Below are 9,800 nucleotides of genomic sequence, written 5' to 3'. Positions count from 1 at the left end.
GGGGTCCGGGGGCATGCCCCCCCGGAAATTTTTTCAAAAAAAGGTTAAAATCTGTGCAATCTGGTGCATTCTGGGCATCATTTTAGGGGTTGTAATAGTGTTGTGATCTTGTTAAAAATCCCATTTTAGCCTCCCCCCACCACCATTCAACACACCTCCAAACTGGTGAAAACAACACTACTGTGCGCTGGCTTCATTGAGACCGGCGCCCGGTCGCGTTGCGCGATATTCACACGGATCGTTTTTGCGGAAATTTTTCAACTTCACCGGAAAAAAATTGACTTTACCGGATTTTGAAAACGGCTTTATCGGATTTCCGGCAATTACCGGAAAAGTAGCATGCCTGACAAAATCCCCAACGAACATGACTTTGATCGTCTTTGACATGAGGATCAAGTGACCCAAACTGGCGCGTCTCCCCGCCATTGTTTCTGAATTTAACCCATTGTTGATATTAAAGTTTACAGGCGCTAAAATAAATCCAAGCTTAATGCAAAGAAGCGACAATTAGAATCTATGCCAAGCGTGTCCACGTTGCTGGGATGAAAAACACATTTCTAGTTTCGGTTTTGGCTAAACGCAGACTCGATCTCGAGCCAGTCGAGGTCACACTGAGCGAGTGACAGCCGGACGTGGCAATGTCGACAATGTCAATGATCTCACTCAAACTCAAAGATCTTGAACAAATTTCAAGATCTTTGCCTACATTCAGAACAGTCATAGAGCAACATAGATCAACATACCTTGGTATTTCGTCTTCAGAAAGACCGACCCGTAGCCTGACCTTTCCACCAAGGAAGGCATTCTCGCCGCCTGCTTTGGTCTGGCTTGAATCCACAAAATATAACAGAAGTTCGATGACAGTACCGCTGCACGCCATTTTTGATCTTCGAATTCGAATTTCACTCAAAACTTTTGCACGAAGCCCTTCCATTGGATGAAGTTTGGTAGACTTTTGCAATTTGCCTTCTGATTGGATCTCTTTTTGTCAGTGTGTAATTGGTTCTTTTAAAGGGAAGCAATCGCTCTCAAAATCATATTTCTGAATGTGTTGTTGCTTCCCTTTCAATCGGGGTTGGCTCCTTACCGAATAGACTAGAGGATCATAGAGTGTAATACAGCTGTGAAAAAATGTACGTTGAAAATAAAATGCTTTGCAATAATGCCCATCACGATCACGAAAACAAATGACGATCACGATCACGAGACTTGATTTTTTTGTCATCACGGATCACGGGCAAAGTCCCATCACGATCACAGAAATGGAAATTTCGGCAATCACGGTCACAGAAAGGTCAAAAAACGCCAATCACGATCACGGTTTTAAACCCTTTGGGGCCCTCGACTGTGTGTATGTCTTCGGTGTTATCTTCGTGGGTTTCTTTGTACGTCTCGTTCTTAACCCTTCATCGAACGATGCAGTATGTAAGTGCCGTCCTCACAAAGAGGATTTTTAACCTGCAACTCATCGAAATCGTATCCTAGTCACTCTTCTTTACATGTACACCAAGATAAAGGGAAGTAAAGCTAGCTAACAAACAAACAACTGTTCCTGCACTTTTTGATTGTTTTGTCATGCTATACAACTTATTTTAATTTATTTTTTAATCATTTTTGGCTCACGTAAGTGTAGCCTATGCGATGATAAACTTTGTCTGTCTGTGCGTGCGTATGTATATGTGTGTATGTCTGTGGTAGAAACTTTAACATTTCCGAGTCTATGGATTACGTCAGTCTCGGTCAAAAGTGTTCGACGTGTGTGATAGAAACTATTTGAAGACGTCACATTATGACGTAAGAGGGTTAGACGTCACGCAAAGGAATTACTGAAAGTCTCGGTCATTGTTATTGTGAGCGGGCCGAGACTTCTTGGCAGATCCAGGGTCTCGCTTTCTTGCATAGTTTCACCTATGCTTCACTGTGTGTGTGTGTGTGTGTGTGTGTGTGTGTGTGTGTGTGTGTGTGTGTGTGTCTGTGTCTGTGTCTGTGTCTGTGTCTGTGTGTGTGTATGTGTGACGGAGTGATTGAGTTTGTGTTACTGTTTGTCGATTTCTTACGTGAGCCTTGAAGGCTTCGCCTCTTGTTTTAAATTAATTTTACTAGAACGGTAGCATATCAACAACATTCGGCTTAAAAAGGCTTGTTCATCCTGTGAGGACGCAAGACTTCAAGTTTGTCCAAATAAATACATGCTGAAAATTATGTTGTTTCTTTGCCCTGTGAAGTAATGAACATGTCCATTGTTCTGTGCTGCAAAGTGCAGAATGTCATTTAATTTTAACTTTGATATGCTTAACTCGGAACTTGGCGATATGTATATGCTCATTTGCACCTCGTGTCCATGGATGACATGGGTGTATCGTCGGGGCTTCCATCCCCAACCGAGCGGGTAGGGGAACGGTCCCAGGGGGGTTAGCTGCGAATCAGAATAAGCAGCCAAACGGGTAGCGTTCACACACACACACACACACACACACACACACACACACACACACACACACACACACAGAGGAATGACTGGCTCCGCATCCGACTGACTGTGTTGGAACGAATGACTCCGTATCCGACATTGTCGGACATGGAGCCACGGCCTTAGGATAGCTCTCCTATAACGCGTCTTAGCTATCGTACATTTTATCACTGAAGTTTGAAATTTTGTATAATGTAAGAACTGACGATGAAATGACTAGAAACATACAGATAAATTATATAACAGCGATGAATCTCAGTAGCGTCCACTTAAAATTGGTAGCGCGCAGTTTTAGTCACTGCCGGATTTTGTCGGATTTGAGAGTAGCGCATTAGCTCGCCTAAAACCCGTCATAACTACTGAAATGTTCAACACTCAAGCTTGAAATGTTGTATTCTGTAAGAATGGACAATAAAGTAGATGTGTACTGCCGGGCAGTACATACCCCAAGCGAAGTCGTCCATCTGTGTGTACATGATTCTCTCTCTCTCTCTCTCTCTTAAAATGTGTCATCGATGACGTGTTTTCATACTTGCTAATGCGGCAGGCTAATCATGACGTCAAATTGAAACTTCTTGAAGTCTCTCAGAAAGGGACATGAAAACCATGTGGGGGTTACTGGTTTGGGCTGAAAAAAAACCCAACTCCACCTAAAATTCAAGCGCCTATGGGGCTGAATTATGCAGCATAAATTGTGAAACATCAGGATATCTCACACTTTCAATTCTGCCATCATGTCAAATCTGACAACAAACCTACCCACAAAATGTCATAAATATCGGTGTAGAATTGAGACTTAACGGTTTTTAACTGCCAAAAATAAGTTTTTTTGACTGGAATAGTTTGTCTTGAAATTCAGTTTGGGACAACGGACCCACCCACTAAATTTCATAAAGATAGGTGAAAATTTAAATGTAACGGTTTTTAACTGCCAAAATTATGTTTTTCTTCTGGAAAAGTATGGAGTGAAAATCAGTTGGGGACAACGAACCTACCCACAAAATTTCATAAATATCGATGAAGAATTGAGATTTAACGGTTTTTAACTGCCAAAAATAAGGTTTTTTGTCTGGAAAAGTATGTCTTAAAATTCAGTTTGGGACAACGGACCCACCCACTAAATTTCATAAAGATAGGTGAAGAATTGAAATTTAACGTTTTTTAACTGCCAAAATTATGTCTTTCTTCTGGAAAAGTATAGAGTGAAAATCAGTTGGGGACAACGAACCTACCCACAAAATTTCATAAATATCAGTGAAGAATTGAAATTTAACGGTTTTCAACTGCCAAAATTACGTTTTTCTTCTGGAAAAGTATGGAATGAAAATAAGTTGGGGACAACAAACCTACCTTTAAAATTTCATAAGAATCAGTGAAGAAATAGGATTTAACGATTTTTTAACGGCCTTTAAATCATTGGTGATGTCATCATAACCCAGTCGTTGTAGTTGTCGTCGTAGTTGTTGGTGTTGTTGTTGTCATGTTCGTTGTCGTGATTGTTGTTGTTCTCGTGTTGTTGTTGTTGTTGTTGTTGTTGTTGTTGTTGTTGTTGTCGTCGTCGTCGTCGATGTCATTTGTTGTTGTTGTTGTTATCGTCGTCGTCGTCGTCATCGTCGTCGTTGTCAGAGGTTATTTCTAAAGATTTCATTGATAGTCTTTGTTCTCGTCACCAAGACTTGCTAAGAACAAGCTTGGAACAGCAAGAGTTCCAAGAACAAGATTAGAACAACTCATTACATCATTACCAGTACGTCATTTGTATTTAGAACACACTTTAGAAAAAAACTCTTCAGCTACAAACCAGTCACCCTCACATGTCGGAGGTGTTTGTCTAAACCACTTACTCAAATGTTTTGAGGTTTAATGACCATACACATGTTGAACCGGTGAGTGTCTTCCGCTGCTTAATTCGCAAATAACTATTTTATTAAAGTCCGCTTGAAACGCTCAAAGATGAAATTCCATGTTAAAAAGTGACAAAAGTTTCACATTTTCCCGTTGTAACAGCTTCCGATGATATTATATGAAAATTCTGATCCTCTGAGAGGATTCCCCGAAACAAAATCAGTTTGTACGCCTAATTTTAATAGAATTGTCCAAACAGTGTCGCTAATATTGTGCTAAAAGATGAATTCTAGAACAATGTTCACAGACAGACACCACTTGGCAAAAAAATTTTCAGTGCTGGGAGATGAAAAAAAAAACTACCTCGCTACGCGCGGGCTTCGCCCGCGCTCCGCTTGGATTAACTATATAGACTATAAAAATAAATTATGTAAGTGTTATGGATCACCGGGTAGCGGTCTACTTCAAAGTGGTAGCGCGCTGCCGTTTAGTCAATGGCGGAAATCGTCGGATTTGAGAGTAGTGCATTAGCTCTCCTTAAACTCGTCATAACTTCCGTATTTTTCATCATTGAAGTTTGAAATTTTGTATTATGTGAGAATGGACGATGAACTAACTAGAATAAAGTAGATGTGTACTGCCGGGCAGTACATACCCCAAGCGAAGTCGTCCATCTGTGTGTACATGATTCTCTCTCTCTCTCTCTCTCTCTCTCTCTCTCTCTCTCTCTCTCTCTCTCTCTCTCTCTCTCTGTCTTAAAATGTGTCATCGATGACGTGTTTTCATACTTGCTAATGCGGCAGGCTAATCATGACGTCAAATTGAAACTTCTTGAAGTCTCTCAGAAAGGGACATGAAAACTATGTGGGGGTTACTGGTTTGGGCTGAAAAAAAACCCAACTCCACCTAAAATTCAAGCGCCTATGGGGCTGAATTATGCAGCATAAATTGTGAAACATCAGGATATCTCACACTTTCAATTCTGCCATCATGTCAAATCTGACAACAAACCTACCCACAAAATGTCATAAATATCGGTGTAGAATTGAGACTTAACGGTTTTTAACTGCCAAAAATAAGTTTTTTTGACTGGAATAGTTTGTCTTGAAATTCAATTTGGGACAACGGACCCACCCACTAAATTTCATAAAGATAGGTGAAAATTTAAATGTAACGGTTTTTAACTGCCAAAATTATGTTTTTCTTCTGGAAAAGTATGGAGTGAAAATCAGTTGGGGACAACGAACCTACCCACAAAATTTCATAAATATCGATGAAGAATTGAGATTTAACGGTTTTTAACTGCCAAAAATAAGGTTTTTTGTCTGGAAAAGTATGTCTTAAAATTCAGTTTGGGACAACGGACCCACCCACTAAATTTCATAAAGATAGGTGAAGAATAGAAATTTAACGTTTTTTAACTGCCAAAATTATGTCTTTCTTCTGGAAAAGTATAGAGTGAAAATCAGTTGGGGACAACGAACCTACCCACAAAATTTCATAAATATCGGTGAAGAATTGAAATTTAACGGTTTTTAACTGCCAAAATTATGTTTTTCTTCTGGAAAAGTATGGAGTGAAAATAAGTTGGGGACAACAAACCTACCTTTAAAATTTCATAAGAATCAGTGAAGAAATAGGATTTAACGATTTTTTAACGGCCTTTAAATCATTGGTGATGTCATCATAACCCAGTCGTTGTAGTTGTCGTCGTAGTTGTTGGTGTTGTTGTTGTCATGTTCGTTGTCGTGATTGTTGTTGTTCTCGTGTTGTTGTTTTTGTTGTTGTTGTTGTTGTTGTTGTTGTTGTTGTTGTTGTTGTTGTTGTCGTCGTCGTCGTCGTCGATGTCATTTGTTGTTGTTGTTGTTATCGTCGTCGTCGTCGTCATCGTCGTCGTTGTCAGAGGTTATTTCTAAAGATTTCATTGATAGTCTTTGTTCTCGTCACCAAGACTTGCTAAGAACAAGCTTGGAACAGCAAGAGTTCCAAGAACAAGATTAGAACAACTCATTACATCATTACCAGTACGTCATTTGTATTTAGAACACACTTTAGAAAAAAACTCTTCAGCTACAAACCAGTCACCCTCACATGTCGGAGGTGTTTGTCTAAACCACTTACTGAAATGTTTTGAGGTTTAATGACCATACACATGTTGAACCGGTGAGTGTCTTCCGCTGCTTAATTCGCAAATAACTATTTTATTAAAGTCCGCTTGAAACGCTCAAAGATGAAATTCCATGTTAAAAAGTGACAAAAGTTTCACATTTTCCCGTTGTAACAGCTTCCGATGATATTATATGAAAATTCTGATCCTCTGAGAGGATTCCCCGAAACAAAATCAGTTTGTACGCCTAATTTTAATAGAATTGTCCAAACAGTGTCGCTAATATTGTGCTAAAAGATGAATTCTAGAACAATGTCCAGACAGACACCACTTGGCAAAAAAATGTTCAGTGCTGGGAGATGAAAAAAAAAACTACCTCGCAACGCGCGGGCTCCGCCCGCGCTCCGCTTGGAATATAAAAATAAAGTATATAAGTGCTATGGTTCAAGGTAGCGCGTGCTGGCGCGTGCTGGCGCGTGCTAGCGCGTGCTGGCGCGTAGTTTAGTCGGGCCGGCTGTCAGTAAGCAGACGCTCCCTTCCCCAGACCCCGAACCGCGGCGAAAGGGAGATAACTACACTTTCCCGGGCGATTTCCGTATACATCACCTCGGTGGGTGCGAGCGGAACTGTAACTGTTGCCCCAGCCCAAGAGCGAACTTTAGCATGTAACTGTAAGTATGAAAGTACCGGTTATCTTCAAATGTAAATAGCGAGCATGGTCATTTTGTACTCAGCATTAATTTCACTCAGATAAGTTTGTCTTCTGTGTGGCGGAAGACAGGAACTGAGGAACTCAGGAAGACGTGTGTAGACCATCACCATGTTCCAAAATGGAGGTCCAGGCGGCAAATATGCTAGAGAGACGTAGATCTATACACTGAGAATCTGAGAAGCGATATTCATGGAAGAAGCAAACCAAGAGTAATCTCATCGTTTAGTATTTTGTTGCAGTGCCAGTGTGCGCAGTTTACCTTCACCGAACGACCACAGAGTTCTGACGGAGACAATAATATCAGTGTTTCCCAACCTAAAAAACCTGAAGTTTTTCACTCCCAAGCAAAAGGTTAAAGGACCAGACCACGCTGTTTTAAAGGTTATTAGAACCACTAACCGATGACTGAAGGTTAGAGAAATGCACCTAAAGATTCCAAAAATGTAAAGAAATTCACCGATTCGTAGCTTAATCATTGTGATTTAATTAAAAACGTTCCGCCAAATTCGTCTGCTAAACGAGACTTCGAAATGGCCGCCAGTAGACGAGAACCGGCTGTGACGTCACTTTGTGTTTGGAAACCGAAAGTTACAGCTTACGCTCAAGTGGGCGTTTGCCTAAATCGAGCATCAACAGCACGCCGAAGGAATGCGCACGGCTGCTGATAGCTATGAAGTATAGAAAAAAGGTTCAGGCATCAGTTGTCACCTTTTTCCGATGGGCTTACAACTTCTGCAGCAAGACTGATTAACTGGAAACGGCCAACACGATGTGCTGTGTTTCGCGACACTTTCTTCCAATGCGAACGCAGTTAAGCCGGCAAGAAAACCTGGCACACACAAAACAGCTGTTGCCTAACGCAGTTCCAGTTCCGACAATTGTTGACCACTCACAGGAGGTCAGAAACCGGATACCAATCAGTGTCATCAGAACGATCTGCTTTCACTAAACGCAGACGAAAGGAAGTGAGTACATGTATACTGAATGTGTTCTGTAAGGGATAGGGGTTCAGTGTCACTGGGCGTTTTTGTCAGACTGACAGTATTTGTAGTGGAATGGCATCTGTTCCTAATTTTAAGCACATGTGTTAAGATTACAGATTAAAACATATATCTGTTACTACATGCCCGTCCCCATGCACCCACCTTAAAGTTCCCTCTCTCTCTCCCTCTTTTACACTCACCTGGGTAATCGATGAGTCTCAGGTTTAATCAGTGTCCGTCCATATACACATAGACATTCACACAAACACACACACGTTGTTATAGTTGTTATCTTTTAATTCAGTGTTGTATTAAATGGATAAAGAAATCGTTAATACAGCAAGCTTGCATGAATAATTTGCTGTTGTCCTTTTTTTCAGATCAGGTTCTGTAATACAGTAATTATAATTAATACAAGTACAAATTCATGTTTGCAGTCATACTCATAGTGTGTGAGTGTGTGTGTGTGTGTGTGTGTGTGTGTGTGTGTGTGTGTGAAAAGCACTTTGATACTTAAAACATCTGTGTTATTTGATTTTATTACAAAACTGCAGTCAGAATATTAAGCAGACCTATTCCAACAATACATTTTGATCAGCAGTAAATGTAATGTCAAATTATGAACAACAATCATGTGAGCAGATATATCTAACAGAAACAAATAGTCTAGCAAAATAATACAACCAAACTGTACATGTATGGACATCATCATCCACATAAAAAAAAATTGATTGTAGGAAGAGCACTCTGTGTTATTACCACTGCTTCAGTCAAACTGCCAGTTCAACTTTATCTCTGTGGGTTGTTTTTTTCTCTCAGAGTAACATGGGAAAAAAACCTTTAAAAAACTTGCATGCTACAGAGCTGGATTGTTTCTAGTGATCATGCAGCATGATTTATCCGCATAGAAAACTACTGAAACACCTAAACAGAAATAACAATGTCTACAGAAAAAATCCACTGTTTGATTGCTGTCTGTAGTACTCCTCTTGCTAACAGTGGCATTAAAATAATTAAAACAGCTATGCTCTCTTGGGGGGGGGGGGGGGGGGGGGGGAAGTACTCAGGACTTTTTGTGTCTACATAGGCAAAACAAAACTATGCAATGTTTCAGATTTCCTGACCCACCCTATGTTTTTCCTCCTTATCCTGGACTATTTTGGACTCTTACAAAAATGTACTTCAAAAATGACAAATCTTAATTTTGCAGGCTTACAAGGAAATTGACTCTTCTCTTACAACCAGAATACACCATGATTTCAAGCAAATAAAAAACTACATGCACCTGAGAAAAAAACCACTTTAATTCAAGAAGTTAGACCTCCTAACCCCAGCTTTTCAATTCAATTCAATACGTTGTTGATGTTGATTATGGAGCTTAACGTCCTCCCAGGTAACTAGGGACCTATATTGGGACATGATTTTTTATACAATGTTAAAAGTGTAGGGTGTAATGGGGGGGAGGGGGACTGCAGGGTGACGGGGTGTAGTCGCTAATAAATTTAAAGGTGCGTTTATTATCTAATATACCAGACATTTTGTTTTGGCTGGTGTACAGAATAACATCACATAAAATCGCACTCGCAAAACATACAAAACACATAAAATGTACACATCAGTACACACATAACCCAAACCACGCATATCCATACCAGCACCATCACACACATATCCACATACATA

This window comes from Littorina saxatilis, linkage group LG6 (genome assembly GCF_037325665.1).
Source record: "Littorina saxatilis isolate snail1 linkage group LG6, US_GU_Lsax_2.0, whole genome shotgun sequence".
Classification (NCBI taxonomy): Eukaryota; Metazoa; Mollusca; class Gastropoda; order Littorinimorpha; family Littorinidae; genus Littorina; species Littorina saxatilis.
The sequence above is the reverse complement of the archived record's forward strand: the minus strand, read 5'-3'. Positions refer to the sequence as shown.